The sequence below is a fragment of the Schistocerca nitens genome, chromosome 1, assembly GCF_023898315.1.
Source record: "Schistocerca nitens isolate TAMUIC-IGC-003100 chromosome 1, iqSchNite1.1, whole genome shotgun sequence".
NCBI classification, from domain to species: Eukaryota; Metazoa; Arthropoda; class Insecta; order Orthoptera; family Acrididae; genus Schistocerca; species Schistocerca nitens.
The window spans coordinates 163832622-163849296 of record NC_064614.1 but is presented as its reverse complement, the minus strand read 5'-3'; the positions used below and the strand labels follow the sequence as shown (position 1 = coordinate 163849296).

Sequence of the window (16675 nt, the reverse complement as noted above, 5' to 3'; positions counted from 1 at the left end):
GAAATCGATCCTGCCATTTCAAAGAAACCGCCCTAGCATTTAACTCGAGTGATTTGGGAAAATTACGATGTTGATTTGGAGAAATTATGATATCGTTAGGAACGAGTGAGCATGATCTAGCTCAGCATAATGTGTGAGCCCCACGGGTTGGAATGCACTCTGGTATAAGTCGTGACACGGAAGCTAACAGCATCTTGTCAGTCAGTCATCCTGCTTTCAGAAAAAAAAATGTTGCATTACTTATTGAACGCTCCTCATAAAACCGACAGATGAGCTGAAGTTAGTTATGGATAAGCTATACGTGATTATAAAGCACCTCTTACGCTTCAGCGTAGCTTTTGATACTGAAAACTTTGACATATGTCGACACCTACATCAGTACTTATCAAACCAGTGTGAAATGCTTGGCAGACGGCATATCCCTTTATAATACCGAACAACCAAACGAATAATCAACTTGGTGTATAGAATCTATGAGACTGGCGACATGCCATCAGACTTTCGGAAAAATATTATCCACACAATGTCAAAGGTAGTGGGTGCAGGTAAGTGCGAGACGTATCGTCTGAAAAGCTCATTTATTCAAACTACTACAAGAATGATACACAGAAGAATGGAAAAGAAAATTGAGCGTCTCTTAGTTTGAGATCAGTTTGGCTATGTTGTTGTTGTTGTGGTGGTCTTCAGTCCTGAGACTGGTTTGATGCAGCTCTCCATGCTACTCTATCCTGTGCAAGCTTTTTCATCTCCCAGTACCTACTGCAACCTACATCCTTCTGAATCTGCTTAGTGTATTCATCTCTTGGTCTCCCTCTACGATTTTTACCCTCCACGCTGCCCTCCAATGCTAAATTGGTGATCCCTTGATGCCTCAAAACATGTCCTACCAACCGATCCCTTCTTCTGGTCAAGTTGTGCCACAAACTTCTCTTCTCCCCAACCCTATTCAATACTTCCTCATTAGTTATGTGATCTACCCATCTAATCTTCAGCATTCTTCTGTAGCACCACATTTCGAAAGCTTCTATTCTCTTCTTGTCCAAACTATTTATCGTCCATGTTTCACTTCCATACATGGCTACACTCCATACAAATACTTTCAGAAATGACTTCCTGACACTTATATCTATACTCGATGTTAACAAATTTCTCTTCTTCAGAAACGCTTTCCTTGCCATTGCCAGTCTACATTTTATATCCTCTCTACTTCGACCATCATCAGTTATTTTGCTCCCCAAATAGCAAAACTAATCTTCTACTTTAAGTGTCTCATTTCCAAATCTAATTCCCTCAGCATCACCCGACTTAATTAGACTACATTCCATTATCCTTGTTTTGCTTTTGTCGATATTCATCTTATATCCTCCTTTCAAGACACTGTCCATTCCATTCAACTGCTCTTCCAAGTCCTTTGCTGTCTCTGACAGAATCACAATGTCATCGGCGAACCTCAAAGTTTTTATTTCTTCTCCATGAATTTTAATACCTACTCCGAATTTTTCTTTTGTTTCCTTTACTGCTTGCTCAATATACAGATTGAACAACATCTGGGAGAGGCTACAACCCTGTCTTACTCCCTTCCCAACCACTGCTTCCCTTTCATGTCCCTCGACTCTTATAACTGTCATATTGTTTCTGTACGAATTGTAAATAGCCTTTCGCTCCCTGTATTTTACCCCTGCCACCTTTAGAATTTGAAAGAGAGTATTCCAGTCAACATTGTCAAAAGCTTTGTCTAAGTCTACAAATGCTAGAAACGTAGGTTTGCCTTTCCTTAATCTTTCTTCTAAGATAAGTCGTAAGGTCAGTATTGTCTCACGTGTTCCAGTGTTTCTACGGAATCCAAACTGATCTTCCCCGAGGTTGGCTTCTACTAGTTTTTCCATTCGTCTGTAAAGAATTCGTGTTAGTATTTTGCAGCTGTGACTTATTAAACTGATAGTTCGGTAATTTTCACATCTGTCAACACCTGCTTTCTTTGGGATTGGAATTATTATATTCTTCTTGAAGTCTGAGGGTATTTTGCCTGTTTCATACATCTTGCTCACCAGATGGTAGAGTTTTGTCGGGACTGGTTCTCCCAAGGCCGTCAGTAGTTCCAATGGAATGTTGTCTACTCCGGGGGCCTTGTTTCGACTCAGGTCTTTCAGTGCTCTGTCAAACTCTTCACGCAGTATCATCCATTTCATCTTCATCTACATCCTCTTCCATTTCCATAGGCTATAGGAAAGGTAAAGGCACAAGAGAGGGAGTCCTGACGTTGTGCTTGATCATGGAAGTAAGAACGAACAAAAATAAAGACACGTTGATAGGATTTGTCGACTTGGAAAAAGGTTCAACAAGATGTTCGAAATTCTAAGAGAAAACAGGCATAAACCATGGGGAAAAGCGAGGATTATACACTGAGATGACAAAAGTCATGGAGTACCCCCTAATATCATGCTGAACCTCCTTTTTTATGGAGTAGTACAGCAACTCGGCGTGGCATGGACTCAACAAGTCGTTGGAAGTCCCATGCAGAAATACTGAACCATGCTGCCACCATAGCCGTCCATAATTGCGAAAGTGTTGCCAGCGCAGGATTTTGTGCACGAACTGATATCCCATAAATATTCGATGGGATTCATGTCGGGCGATTAGGTGACCAAATCATTCGCTCCAGCTGTTCACAATGTTCTTGAAGCCACTCGAGAACAATTGTGTCACGGCGACATGACATTATTGTTTGGGCACATGAACACCGTGAATGGCTGCAAGCAGCCGAACATAAGCATTTCCAGTCAATGAGCGGTTCAGTTGGACCAGAGGACCAATTCCATTCCGTACAAACACAGCCCACACCATTATGGAATCACCACCAACTTACTCAGCGCCTCGCTGACAACTTGGATCCATGGCTTCGTGGGGTCCCCGGCATACTCACAACCTAATGTCAGTTCTTACCAACTGGCGCTGCAGGCAATATGCTGTTAGAGAGCCTCTATAGGGAGAGAGTGGCCAACCGGAGCATACGGCGGCCATTTTTCTGGCAAACTGCCGGCGGGACTTTTGAATGGCCAGTAGTGGAGTAGTGGAGTACACTCTCACCGAGTCAAAAGCACAAGACAATATGGCGAAATCATTCGTTAAATGCCTTTCTTTACAGCTATAATATACTCATAGTAGCCTACTACGTACAGCACAGGAAAATTTCCTGAATGAGATTTTCACTCTGCAGCGGAGTGTGCGCTGATATGAAACTTCCTGGCAGATTAAAACTGTGTGCGCCGACCGAGACTCGAACTCGGGACCTTTGCCTTACGCCGGCAAGTGCTCTACCAACTGAGCTACCGAAGCACGACTCACGCCCGGCCCTCACAGCTTTACTTCTGCCAGTATCTCGTCTCCTACCTTCCAAACTTTACAGAAGCTCTCCTGCGAACCATGCAGAACTAGCACTCCTGAAAGAAAGGATATAGCGGAGACATGGCTTAGCCACAGCCTGGGGGATGTTTCCAGAATGAGATTTTCACTCTGCAGCGGAGTGTGCGCTGATATGAAACTTCCTGGCAGATTAAAACTGTGTGCGGCGACCGAGACTCGAACTCGGAACCTTTGCCTTGCGCCGGCAAGTGCTCTACCAACTGAGCTACCGAAGCTCGACTCACGCCCGGCCCTCACAGCTTTACTTCTGCCAGTATCTCGTCTCCTACCTTCCAAACTTTACAGAAGCTCTCCTGCGAACCATGCAGAACTAGCACTCCTGTAAGAAAGGATATAGCGGAGACATGGCTTAGCCACAGCCTGGGGGATGTTACCAGAATGAGATTTTCACTCTGCAGCGGAGTGTGCGCTGATATGAAACTTCCTGGCAGATTAAAACTGTGTGCGCCGACCGAGACTCGAACTCGGGACCTTTGCCTTTCGCGGGCAAGTGCTCTACCAACTGAGCTACCGAAGCACGACTCACGCCCGGCCCTCGCAGCTTTACTTCTGCCAGTATCTCGTCTCCTACCTGCATGGTTCGCAGGAGAGCTTCTGTAAAGTTTGGAAGGTAGGAGACGAGATACTGGCAGAAGTAAAGCTGTGAGGGCCGGGCGTGAGTCGTGCTTCGGTAGCTCAGTTGGTAGACCACTTGCCCGCGAAAGGCAAAGGTCCCGAGTTCGAGTCTCGGTCGCCGCACACAGTTTTAATCTGCCAGGAAGTTTCACAGGAAAATTTGATACAGTGGCTGTACAAATTATTCGTTACCTTCATTTATCTTCTTTAAAGTTCGTTTACTAGCCATATTGCAATGAAAGTAACGTAAATAAAAAAAATTATCTATAGCATTTGTTTTGCATCGGAATTATGTCAGCCCTGTTGACTGCGACTGCCCAAAGCTTTCGTCTCTCTTCATTGCGTGGAAATGCTAACATGCGAAATCCACCTTCGCCTCTATTGGAACAACCAAATGCAGCACAACCTGGCATCGTTTACGAACGTGTGCAGAACGAATTGCAGATGTCAAAAACAATACTGTACCATTACTAACGTGATTACTTCAAACATGTAGGACTACCGACTTCATCACAAAACGCTTCATTATTTCAACTCGTATTTAAGATCGCAAACACTAATTATGTACTAAAAACGATATACAACTAAATCGAACATGCATGCACAACGTATAACAAGTCTCTCAATAATTCGAATACCTTTTAATCGTTTCCAAAAGTCCTCTCAACTTCAATTCAACTCAAAAGCACGGCGAACGTAGGAAGCGCGAGAGACGTTTGGCAGAAAAATGGCGCCAAAGCTAATCAACCAATCACGGGCAACTTCACCTATGGCCACTCTCTCTGTATACAGACTCTCTACAGGGTGTTACAAAAAGGTACGGCCAAACTTTCAGGAAACATTCCACACACACACAAATAAAGAAAAGATGTTATGTAGACATGTGTCCGGAAACGCTTAATTTCCATGTTAGAGCTCATTTTAGTTTCGTCAGTATGTACTGTACTTCCTCGATTCACCGCCAGTTGGCCCAATTGAAGGAAGGTAATGTTGACTTCGGTGCTTGTGTTGACATGCGACTCATTGCTCTACAGTACTAGCATCAAGCACATCAGTACATAGCATCAACAGGTTATTGTTCATCACGAACGTGGTTTTGCAGTCAGTGCAATGTTTACAAATGCGGAGTTGGCAGATGCCCATTTGATGTATGGATTAGCACGGGGCAATAGCCGTGGCGCGGTACGTTTGTATCGAGATAGATTTCCAGAACGAAGGTGTCCCGACAGGAAGACGTTCGAAGCAATTGATCGGCGTCTTAGGGAGCACGGAAAATTCCAGCTTATGACTCGCGACTGGGGAAGACCTAGAACGACGAGGACACCTGCAATGGACGAGGCAATTCTTTGTGCAGTTGACTATAACCCTAATGTCAGCGTCAGAGAATTTGCTGCTGTACAAGGTAACGTTGACCACGTCACTGTATGGAGAGTGCTACGGGAGAACCAGTTGTTTCCGTACCATGTACAGCGTGTGCAGGCACTATCAGCAGCTGATTGGCCTCCACGGGTACACTTCTGCGAATGGTTCATGCAACAATGTGTCAATCCTCATTTCAGTGCAAATGTTCTCTTTACGGATGAGGCTTCATTCCAACGTGATCAAATAGTAAATTTTCACAGTCAACATGTGTGGGCTGACGAGAATCCGCACGCAATTGTGCAATCACGTCATCAACACAGATTTTCTGTGAACGTTTGGGCAGGCATTGTCGGTGATGTCTTGATTGGGCCCCATGTTCTTCCACCTACGCTCAATGGAGCACGTTATCATGATTTCATACGGGATACTCTACCTGTGCTGCTAGAACATGTGCCTTTAAAAGTACGACACAAAATGTGGTTCATGCACGATGGAGCTCCTGCACATTTCAGTCGAAGTGTTCGTACGCTTCTCAACAACAGATTCGGTGACCGATGGATTGGTAGAGGCGGACCAATTCCATGGCCTCCACGCTCTCCTGACCTCAACCCTCTTGACTTTCGTTTATGGGGGCATTTGAAATCTCTTGTCTACGCAACCCCGGTAACAAATGTAGACACTCTTCGTGCTCGTATTGTGGACGGCTGTGATACAATGCGCCATTCTCCAGGGCTGCATCAGTGCATCAGGGGTTCCATGCGACGGAGGGTGGATGCGTGTATCCTCGCTAACGGAGGACATTTTGAACATTTCCTGTAACAAAGAGTTTGAAGTCACGCTGGTACGTTCTGTTGCTGTGTGTTTCCATTCCATGATTAATGTGATTTGAAGAGAAGTAATAAAATGAGCTCTAACATGGAAAGTAAGCGTTTCCGGACACATATCCATATAACATATTTTCTTTCTTTGTATGTGAGGAATGTTTCCTGAAAGTTTGGCCGTACCTTTTTGTAACATCCTGTATATGTTGTTAGCAAAGGCACTCGCGTCGGTCGTCTGCTGCCACAGCCCACCACCGCCAAATTTCGCCACACTGCCCTAACGGGTAGTTCGGCGTACGTCCTACATTGATTTCTGCGGTTATTTTACGGAGTGTTGTCTATTAACACTGACAACTAATGCAACTCTCGTTCCGTAAGTGCGTTGACCGTGGTGAGATGTAATGCGTGAAATGTGGTATTGAAGAAAATGGAAGCGTTTGAGATGTGGTGCTAAAAAAAATAGTTGAAAATTAGGTGGACCGATACGATAAGGAATGAGGAGCGTCTCCACTGAATCTCACCCTGGCAAGAATAGGGGCACAGCTGAAAAATGCAATACTTCAGAAAACATGACTTACAGAATTCATTCTATAAAAGTTACCGTGAAGTAATATAAGCTTCGTTTAGATGTCAGGTCAGTACTGTTAGCAAGAAATTCCTTAATTCATTGCCGGAAAAAATTGTGCACCCTTTTAGAGGTTTCCAGTTGATTCAGAATTTATTGTTGCAACAGTGAAATACACGATATGATTACATTTACAGATCAATAGCACAAGCGGTTCTCCTGTGCCAGGCATCGCCCCGTGCTGAAACACTCATATTAGCGTATGGTGGAGCCCTAGCATCCAGCCGATCGAGCAGATGATAAATATTGTCCTGGGGTACGCTATTTCACGCCTGCTCGACCTGTTTGTAAGAGTCACTTCTCGTCCCATCACATCCCACACCTTTTCAATTGGAGGCAAGTCCGAAGATCGTGTTAGCCAGGGAAGTTGCTCAACGTCTTGCAGAGCACGTTGTGTTTCGCGAGCAGTATGTGGGCGATCGTTATCCTGTTGGAACAAAACATCACCTTCCTGTTGCAAGACCCACAAAAGAATGGATCTAACAATACTCTGCACATACCGAGCACTGGTTAACGCCACCTCCAGTGACACCAAAAGTGAACGACAGTTGTAGCTTACCGCAGCTCCGACCTTATGGCCTGTAGGAGTGGGGGGGGGGGGGGGAGAGGGGGGAGTGGGAGGGCAATGTTTCTTGGACGATTGTACTCTATGAGACATCGCTCACTGGGTCTACATCGTACTCGCAAATGACCATGATTTGCGTGCAGGTACAATCTGCTTTCATCGCTGAAGGCCACGACGCGCTACTCCATCTTCCAAGTGATCATCTGACTGCAGCAGTCGAGCCTTGTACATCGATGCTGTGGCGTGAATAGAAGACGCGCTATAGCTATGCGTGCCTAATAACCGGTTACGTACAGTTCGTGTAGACACGTCTAGGCTCACAAGCCCTCTTATCTGTGCTGTGGTATCTGTACGGTCGGCCACTGCTGTCCTTACAATACGACGATCCTGGCGGACATCTGTGCTGCGTGGACGTCCAAACCTCGTCTATATTAGTGTGAGAATATTCTCGTGACCACTGATACCAGCATCGTTGCACGACTGGAACAGCACGTCCAACTGATGTGGCGATTCTCCGAAAGGACCATCCAGCCACTCGGAATACCACAATTTGACCCTTTCAAACCCGCTGAGTTGACTGTAGGAAGCACAAGTGCGTCTCCGTGGCTTGGTTGCCTGCCAGCTTCACACGTTTGCACCTCATTGAGCCCTTCTGGCTGTGAGCCTTTTGCTATTAAAGGGTATACACAGATGGCGCTCTTGCAGCCATGCCACTATGCTATTTGTTGGCGGGCGATGTTCCAGCCTTTATCAGTACATCTAATATCCCCCAGATGACATACGCCGTCATCTCATAAAAATCGACGTCATATTTCCTGGTGTACTAGTTTCTTTCCGACAGCACGTTTTTGTCGCACGTTGGGGCATTTCACGTGTATGTTTTAGTGATGAAAATTGACGTTTTTCGACCTGTGTGACTTTTCTTGCCGCTGTGCAATATGTAAAACACTGGCAAGAAGAAGCGACAGGATGATAGGACTCGTATTAAGAGATTAGCGAAAACCTGCATGGTACCAGAGGCAACAGTAGAGAACAAAAACTGTAGGAGAAGACGGAGACTGGATTTTTCATGTCTAGATAATTTGATTTGTTTTTGTTTTTTGACTTTGAATGATTTTGAAGTCCGTGTTTATGTAGGATTAACTTAGATACTCGGATGATGTGAGCTTGACGTTCCTGAGGAAAATGTTCCTAATATTTGTGCTTGTATGTTAAAGTGTTTATAACGATTACCTTGACAATCGCTACCTCCGGTCCTGAATATTGACAATGCTAGAGAGATTGGATTACATGCAGCAAATAATTGAGAACGTAGGATGCAGGCGCTACTCTGAGATGAAGACGCTGGCTCAGGAGAGAAATTCGAGGCGGCCTGCGAAAAACTAGTCAGATGGCTGACGACTAAAAAAAAGCACTTCTGCATCGCTAGGCAACGCCACGTTATGCCTCTTTCAATGTTCAACGTTGCGATCCCTCTGCTGGGAGCTTCATCAGTATTCGGCTGGTGTCTTTGATTGGTTGATCACTGTCGAAAGACAGTGCCGCGTTCACTTTTAAAAGACTATTTTAGAACAAATGGACTTATTGGCCAATAAATCTTCTGGCTGATTTTAGTCGGCCATCCTCATTGGGTAAATATTGAAGCCAGTTACTGATAGAGTGGGGGAATGCTTGTTGTGCTGTCTCGGTTGCTTCTTGGTAGTTTTTATTATGTTCCTCACTCGCTGTAACTGGATGTTTACTTCCGCCAGCTTACCCACCACCTTTCAGACTTTGAAAAACGTAGAATCATTGGCAAGAGGACTAAGAAACATTATATTGGTAGACAACAACCGAAGTCGTCTGTAGTGCCAACACTTCAGAACAATGGCGATTAGATGGACTTCGACAACAGGGCAGTAAGATGATCAGGAATCCCCCACACTTACGAAATTCGACCAATTGTTTGCCCCTGCTGTGGCGAAGAGACGGATCACAACAGCTGAAAAATGGTTCAAATGGCTCTGAGCACTATGGGACTCAACTGCTGAGGTCATAAGTCCCCTAGAACTTAGAACTACTTAAACCTAACTAACCTAAGGACAACACACACATCCATGCCCGAGGCAGGATTCGAACCTGCGACCGTAGCGGTCGCGCGGTTCCAGACTGTAGCGCCAGAACCGCTCGGCCACCAGCGGCCGGCACAACAGCTGAAGTCCGGCCAGAGATTACAGACAGAATATACCTGGAACAGTCGGGAACAGATAACTGGAAGCCGCGTTGAGATCCAGTTGCTATGCATCGTTTACCGGTGACACCACACCTCCGAGAACAGACTTGCATGACGCAGAGCCAGAGCAAACTCGCACATTGAGTGGCATTCTGTGCTGTTCACTGATGAGTCTCGCTTCTATCCGTGGCGGTCAGATTCGCGGCCGACAGCTTTGACAGGTTACAGGAAGCAGAGGCTCTCGAGACCCATGTATACACACACCAAAAAAAGTTTTGCATCACCTCGGTTGCGAGATTGTAAATTGGAAAAGAGGTCAACATAATCATTTCCGCCCTTTTTATTGCTCATGAAAACCACAAATTGCATGTTGTACCACCATACACCCCCCCATGAACCATGGACCTTGCCGTTGGTGGGGAGGCTTGCGTGCCTCATCGATACAGATAGCCGTACCGTAGGTACAACCACAACGGAGGGGTATCTGTTGAGAGGCCAGACAAACGTGTGGTTCCTGAAGAGGGGCAGCAGCCTTTTCAGTAGTTGCAAGGGCAACAGTCTGGATGATTGACTGATCTGGCCTTGTAACAATAACCAAAACGGCCTTGCTGTGCGGGTACTGCGAACGGCTGAAAGCAAGCGGAAACTACGGCCGTAATTTTTCCCGAGGGCATGCAGCTTTACTGTATGATTAAATGATGATGGCGTCCTCTTGGGTAAAATATTCCGGAGGTAAAATAGTCCCCCATTCGGATCTCCGGGCGGGGACTACTCAAGAGGATGTCGTTATCAGGAGAAAGAAAACTGGCGTTCTACGGATCGGAGCGTGGAATGTCAGGTCCCTTAATCGGGCAGGAAGGTTAGAAAATTTGAAAAGGGAAATGGATAGGTTAAAGTTAGATATAGTGGGAATTAGTGAAGTTCGGTGGCAGGAGGAACAAGACTTCTGGTCAGGTGACTACAGGGTTATAAACACAAAGTCAGATAGGGGTAATGCAGGAGTAGGTTTAATAATGAATAGGAAAATAGGAACGCGGGTAAGCTACTACAAACAGCTTAGTGAACGCATTATTGTGGCCAAGATAGATACGAAGCCCACACCTACTACAGTAGTACAAGTTTATATGCCAACTAGCTCTGCAGATGACGAAGAAATTGAAGAAATGTATGATGAAATAAAAGAAATTATTCACATTGTGAAGGGAGACGAAAATTTAATAGTTATGGGTGACTGGAATTCGAGTGTAGGAAAAGGGAGAGAAGGAAACGTAGTAGGTGAATATGGATTGGGGCTAAGAAATGAAAGAGGAAGCCGCCTGGTAGAATTTTGCACAGAGCACAATTTAATCATAGCTAACACTTGGTTTAAGAATCATGATAGAAGGTTGTATACATGGAAGAACCCTGGAGATACTAAAAGGTATCAGATTGATTATATAATGGTAAGACAGAGATTTAGGAACCAGGTTTTAAATTTTAAGACATTTCCAGGGGCAGATGTGGACTCTGACCACAATCTATTGGTTATGACCTGTAGATTAAAACTGAAGAAACTGCAAAAAGATGGGAATTTAAGGAGATGGGACCTGGATAAACTGAAAGAACCAGAGGTTGTACAGAGTTTCAGGGAGAGCATAAGGGAACAATTGACAGGAATGGGGGAAAGAAATACAGTAGAAGAAGAATGGGTAGCTCTGAGGGATGAAGTAGTGAAGCAGCAGAGAATCAAGTAGGTAAAAAGACGAGGGCTAGTAGAAATCCTTGGGTAACAGAAGAAATATTGAGTTTAATTGATGAAAGGAGAAAATATAAAAATGCAGTAAATGAAGCAGGCAAAAAGGAATACAAACGTCTCAAAAATGAGATCGACAGGAAGTGCAAAATGGCTAAGCAGGGATGGCTAGAGGACAAATGTAAGGATGTAGAGGCTTGTCTCACTAGGGGTAAGATAGATACTGCCTACAGGAAAATTAAAGAGACCTTTGGAGATAAGAGAACCACTTGTATGAACATCAAGAGCTCAGATGGAAACCCAGTTCTAAGCAAAGAAGAGAAAGCAGAAAGGTGGAAGGAGTATATAGAGGGTTTATACAAGGGCGATGTACTTGAGGACAATATTATGGAAATGGAAGAGGATGTAGATGAAGATGAAATGGGAGATACGATACTGCGTGAAGAGTTTGACAGAGCACTGAAAGACCTGAGTCGAAACAAGGCCCCCGGAGTAGACAACATTCCATCGGAACTACTGACGGCCTTGGGAGAGCCAGTCCTGACAAAATTCTACCATCTGGTGAGCAAGATGTATCAAACAGGCGAAATACCCTCAGACTTCAAGAAGAATATAATAATTCCAATCCCAAAGAAAGCAGGTGTTGACAGATGTGAGAATTACCGAACAATCAGTTTAATAAGCCACAGCTGCAAAATACTAACACGAATTCTTTACAGACGAATGGAAAAACTAGTAGAATCCGACCTCGGGGAAGATCAGTTTGGATTCCGTAGAAATACTGGGACACGTGAGGCAATACTGACCTTACGACTTATTTTAGAAGAAAGATTAAGGAAAGGCAAACCTACGTTTCTAGCATTTGTAGACTTAGAGAAAGCTTTTGACAATGTTGACTGGAATACTCTCTTTCAAATTCTAAAGGTGGCGGGGGTAAAATACAGGGAGCGAAAGGCTATTTACAATTTGTACAGAAACCAGATGGCAGTTATAAGAGTCGAGGGACATGAAAGGGAAGCAGTGGTTGGGAAGGGAGTAAGACAGGGTTGTAGCCTCTCCCCGATGTTATTCAATCTGTATATTGAGCAAGCAGTAAAGGAAACAAAAGAAAAATTCGGAGTAGGTATTAAAATCCATGGAGAAGAAGCAAAAACTTTGAGGTTCGCCGATGACATTGTAATTCTGTCAGAGACAGCAAAGGACTTGGAAGAGCAGTTGAATGGAATGGATGTTGTCTCGAAGGGAGGATATAAGATGAACATCAACAAAAGCAAAACGAGGATAATGGAATGTAGTCGAATTAAGTCGGGTGACGCTGAGGGAATTAGATTAGGAAATGAGACACTTAAAGTAGTAAAGGAGTTTTGCTATTTGGGGAGCAAAATAACTGATGATGGTCGAAGTAGAGAGGATATAAAATGTAGACTGGCAATGGCAAGGAAAGCGTTTCTGAAGAAGAGAAATTTGTTAACATCGAGTATAGATTTAAGTGTCAGGAAGTCTTTTCTGAAAGTATTTGTATGAAGTGTAGCCATGTATGGAAGTGAAACATGGACGATAAATAGTTTGGACAAGAAGAGAATAGAAGCTTTCGAAATGTGGTGCTACAGAAGAATGCTGAAGATTAGATGGGTAGATCACATAACTAATGAGGAGGTACTGAACAGGATTGGGGAGAAGAGGAGTTTGTGGCACAACTTGACCAGAAGAAGGGATCGGTTGGTAGGACATGTTCTGAGGCATCAAGGGATCACCAATTTAGTATTGGAGGGCAGCTTGGAGGGTAAAAATCGTAGGGGGAGACCAAGAGATGCATACACTAAGCAGATTCAGAAGGATGTAGGTTGCAGTAGGTACTGGGAGATGAAGAAGCTTGCACAGGATAGAGTAGCATGGAGAGCTGCATCAAACCAGTCTCAGGACTGAAGACCACAACAACAACAACCACCATACAGCGAGACCTTCAGAGGTGGTGGTCCAGATTGCTGTACACACCGTTACTTCTAATAGCCAGTAGCACATCCTCTTGCACTGATGCATACCTGTATTCGTCGTGACATACTATCCACAAGTTCATCAAGGCACTGTTGGCCCAGATTGTCTCACTCCTCAACTACGATTCGGCATGGATCCCTCAGAGTGGTTGATGGATCACGTCGTCCATAAACAGCCCTTTCCAATCTATCCCAGACATGATCGATAGGGTTCAAAGCGATGTCATTATCCTGAAGGAAGTTATTCACAAAATGTGCACCATGGGGACGCGAATTGTTGTCCATGAAGACGAGTGCGTCGCCAATACGCTGCCAATATGGTTACACTATCGGTCGGAGGATGGCATTCACGTATCGTACAACCGTTACGGCGCCTTCCACGACCACCAGTGGCGTACGTGGTCCACACATAAAGCCACCACAGAACAGCAGGGAACCTCCTCCACTTTGCTGCACTCCCTGGACAGTGTGTCTAAGGCGTTCAGCCTGACCGGGTTGCCTAGAAACACGTCTCCGACGATTGTCTGGTTGAAGGCATATGCGACACTTATAGGTGAAGAGAACGTGATGGCAATCCTGAGCGGTCCATTCGGCATATTGTTGGGCCCATCTGCAAGGCGTAGTAGTTGCAAAGATGGACCTTGCCATGGACGTCGGGAGTGAAGTTGCGCATCATGCAGCCTGTGGCGCACAGTTTCAGTCGTAACACGAAATCCTGTGGCTGCACGAAAAGCATTATTCAACATGGTGGCGTTGCTGTCAGGGTTGCTTCGAGCCATAATCCGTAGGTAGCTGTCATCCATTGCAGTAATTGTCCTTGGGCGGCCTGAGCGAGGCATGTCATCAACTGTTCCTGTTTCTGTGTATCTCCTCCATGACCGAACAACATCGCTTTTGTTCACTCCGAGACGCCTGAACACTTCCCTTGTTGAGAGCTCTTCCTGGCACACAGTAACAATGCGGACGCGATCGAACCGGAGTATTGACCGCCTAGACATGGTTGAAATACAGACTACACGGACCGTGTACCTTTTCCCTGGCGGAATGACTGGAACTGATTGGCAGTCAAACCCCCTCCGTCTAATAGGCGCTGCTCATGCATGGTTGTTTACATGTTTGGGAGGGTTTAGTGACATCTCTGAACAGTCAGAGGGGCTGTTTCTGTGATACAATATCCACAGTCAAAGTCTAATCTTCAGGAGTTCTGGGAACCGGGAATGATGCAAACGTTTTTTTTTTTTGTGTGTGTGTGTATCTCCATCTCCTGCAATACTGGTGTGGGGAGCTGTTGGATCTGACAATCCTGGACGCTTGCCATTATGTTACGAGAATGGTTTTTAATACTGACTGTGAAACTTGTTCTGCAAGTTCTAAGCTTTTTGATACCTAACGACTGCAGTAACAGAAAATAAAGTAATATCTTAAGCGTTGTTATTATAAACCGGAGTGGCCGTGCGATTCTAGGCGCTACAGTCTGGAGCCGAGCGACCGCTCCGGCGCATGTTCGAATCCTGCCTCGGGCATGGATGTGTGTGATGCCGTTAGGTTAGTTAGGTATAAGTAGTTCTAAGTTCTAGGGGACTGATGACCTCAGATGTTAAATCCCGTAGTGCTCAGAGCCATTTTTGCTCGTGTGCCGGCGCTAACACCACGTTCAAACTCACTGAAATCTCGATAACCTGGCATTGCAGCGGCAGTAACCGAACTAACAACTTTGCCAGGCGCTTGTGTTATATATGCGTTGCGGACCGTGGGACCGTCTTCTGCCTGTTTACCTAACTCTATATTTGAATACGCATACCTATACCAGCTTCTTTGGCGCTTCAGTGTGGTATCGACAGCAGTTGAGCAATAGCAACCAAATAAATTAAAAAGAGATGGTACTGATCATCCGTGGTACACAAAACAGGTCAGAACATTAGTAGCAGAAGCAACGGAAAAAAAACATCCCAAATTTAATAGAACTCAAAATCTCCAAGATTGGTGAAGTATTACAGAAGCTCGGAATTCAGCACGAACTGCAGTGCGAGCTACTCTCATAGTTTCCGCAACGAAACTCTGTCTCGAAATCTGGCAGAAAACCCAAAACCGATTCAGGTTGTATGTAAAGTACAACAGTGCTAAGACTTCACTGCGGGCCGGCCAGTGTGGCCTAGCTGTTCTAGGCGCTTCACTCTGGAACCGCGCGACCGCTACGATCGCAGGTTCGAATCCTGCCTCGGGCATGGACGTGTGTGATGTCCTTAGGCTAGTTAGGTTTAAGTAGTTCTAAGTTTGAGGGGACTGATGACCTCAGATGTTAAGTCCCATAGTGCTCAGAGCCATTTGAACCATTTTTGAACTTCACTGCGTGATAACACTGGTGATGTTATCGACGACAGCGCCGCTAAGGCAGAGTTACTAAACAAGGGTTTCTGAAATTCCTTCACAAAAAAAGACGAAGTAAACACTCCAGAATCAGAACAACTGGCAACGAGATACCCTCAGAGTAGCGAAGCTACTTTAAACACTTAAGGAAGCCAAGTCTTCCGGTCCAGATTGTATACCAGTCAGATTCCTTTCAGAGTATATTGATACAATAGCTCCACACCAAACAGTCGTTCGCTCGCAGAAAGATTCGTACCCAGAGACTGCAAAGCTGCACAAGTCACACCAATACCCAAGAAAGGAAATGGGTGCAGGCGCCTGAATTACAGACCCACATCACTAACCTCGGGGAAGATCAGTTTGGATTCCGTAGAAATGTTGGAATCTTAGAAGAAAGATTAAGAAAAGGCAAACCTACGTTTCTAGCATTTGTAGACTTAGAGAAAGCTTTTGACAATGTTAACTGGAATACTCTCTTTCAAATTCTGAAAGTGGCAGGGGTAAAATACAGGCAGCGAAAGGCTATTTACAATTTGTACAGAAACCAGATGGCAGTTATAAGAGTCGAGGGGCATGAAAGGGAAGCAGTGGTTGGGAAAGGAGTGAGACAGGGCTGTAGCCTCTCCCCGATGTTATTCAATCTGTATATTGAGCAAGCAGTAAAGGAAACAAAAGAAAAATTCGGAGTAGGTATTAAAATTCATGGAGAAGAAGTAAAAACTTTGAGGTTCGCCGATGACATTGTAATTCTGTCAGAGACAGCAAAGGACTTGAAAGAGCTGTTGAACGGAATGGACAGTGTCTTGGAAGGAGGATATAAGATGAACATCAACAAAAGCAAAACGAGGATAATGGAATGTAGTCAAATTAAATCTGGTGATGCTGAGGGAATTAGATTAGGAAATGACACACTTAAAGTAGTAAAGGAGTTTTGCTATTTAGGGAGTAAAATAACTGAT

The 16675-nt window shown here is 44.9% G+C and overlaps 1 non-coding gene across 1 annotated transcript; it reads right to left on the bottom strand.

Annotated features, from left to right (window-relative positions):
• Positions 1-3866: 3866 nt before the first annotated feature.
• Positions 3867-3940, bottom strand: Trnas-cga (transfer RNA serine (anticodon CGA)). Its single transcript has one exon. It is a non-coding gene; the product is annotated as a tRNA-Ser (tRNA).
• Between the last annotated feature and the right edge of the window lie 12735 nt (positions 3941-16675).